Consider the following 2,048-nt stretch of genomic DNA (forward strand, 5'->3'; position numbering starts at 1 on the left):
AAGGAAGGAAGGAAGGAAGGAAGGAAGGTTGGAATGAACCCTAAGGAGAGAATAGATCACTGATCATTAACTGAAGAAGAATAATCTGCCTAATGGATCCTAAATTATTATCATTTTTAATGAGAAATATGGTAAATGATATATAGAAAAAAGGGAAATAGAAAATATTCTTTCTTAAGTAAATGAATTGGTGATTAGGTGAATAGATGAATAGATGAATAGATGAAAGGATGAATAGATGAATAGATGAATAGATAAATAGATGAATAGGCATGAATCTCCATGCATAAAATATTGTGAGTAATTTCAATTGGCCTTTTATTTTTTGAGAGTACCCTTGGAACCTTAGTCTGATTAAACATTATTCAACTTTAGAACATAACTTTTCTATTGTTTCTCAAGCAAGAGTTGCGCAAGGCATTTTTTTTAGAGAAACTGAAAATTAAAATGATCAACTTTTCAAAAACAAAACATGGATGTCTAATACATATTTGATCAGGCAAAGTTTTTAAGGGTACCGATGAATATCGGACATTCCCCTCTATTAATTGAGTAACGGTTAAAATTACGTTTGATTTAATTATAAAAATGTAATCCTAGGAAAAAGATACCCTGAACAGTATAATAATTTCAATCGCGTTTGGCTTTTCGTTACAAAAAAATTTATTTTCTTAGTTCTCAAAATTATCGTTCATTTTCCATTTAATTCATTAGTTTTCTCACTGAATCGTCGTTCATTAAAATCGTTCGTTCGAAAGATATCAAATAGTTCATTTTTTTTCGTTCGTTTCAAAAAACAATTTTGTTCGTTCTCAAAAACTTCGTTCGTTCACAAAAATGATGCCCATCTCTATCTGGGAGTAAACTTTAACAATAATAAAATGTTAAACAATGGTCAGGGAAGGAGGGTCAAGTCTAGGTAATAACTAATCTAAAAGAACTTAAGATAAGCATTTTTAAATAAACGTGAAGTTATACTCATCAAAGAATTGAAAGTAAAAATATAGATTTTTTATTTGATAGAAAAATTTCCATTTAAATAGAGATGATAAATTTTCAATTCTGAATATTAAATTTTTGTAAAGATGAAAAAAAAATTATACCTTTCCTCGCGACTTGAAACATACAAATGTTTTGGCACATCTCTCCCTTGTTAAATGGAAATTTGTCCATCAAATCTAATCATATATTGAGGCGAAACGGGTCGAGTCCTGCTGCAATTTATTCCATACTCCTTGTCAAAAGCTGACCAATGACCAATGAATGAAGGTAAAAAGAAAATTGCTTACTATATGCGAAATTGTCAATTTAGAAAATTGAAAATTCTGAATTTGGAAATATTTTAAAATTTAAGAATTTGAAAATGTAAATAGTTTATTCTAGAGTACGCTAAGTTTAAAGCTACATCATACAATATACAACGTTGAAATATTGCCTCAACTTTTTTTTGGATAGTGTTTTGAACGCTAAGTCTCTTTATCTAGAAATTGGCATTGTTTTTTAAACAAAATTTTTGAGAACAAACAAAATTTTTCATAAATGATAGTGTTATTCAGAAAAAAACGAACAATGGAAGAAATAAAAGCATTTTATTTCGTTCGAACGATCTTAATATGTCATGAATCTAAATTGTTCGTTTGAACAAACATGAAAAAAATATCGTTTTTTATACTGAACAAATGAATTTTCCAAAAGATTAAAAAACGAACAAAAATGTTCGTTTACGAATACGGATAGATGAAAAAACGAACGCACTCATCTCTAATGACTATATCAAATGTGGACATTTATAATTTGAGGCTCATTGCTTGGTTCCAGCTCAATTAAAGTTATTGCTAAGTTCCAGCTTAATTAAAGTTATTTCTTGGTTCCAGCTTAATTAAAGTTAGTGCTTGGTTCCAGCTTGATTAAAGTTATTGCTTGGTTCCGGCTTAATTAAAGTTATTGCTTGGTTCCAGCTCAATTAAAGTTATTGCTTGGTTCCAGCTCAATTAAAATTAGTACTTGGTTCCAGCTTGATTAAAGTTAGTGCTAAGTTCCAGCTTAAT

Source organism: Eurytemora carolleeae, unplaced genomic scaffold (genome assembly GCF_000591075.1).
Source record: "Eurytemora carolleeae unplaced genomic scaffold, Eaff_2.0 scaffold1484, whole genome shotgun sequence".
Lineage (NCBI taxonomy): Eukaryota > Metazoa > Arthropoda > Copepoda > Calanoida > Temoridae > Eurytemora > Eurytemora carolleeae.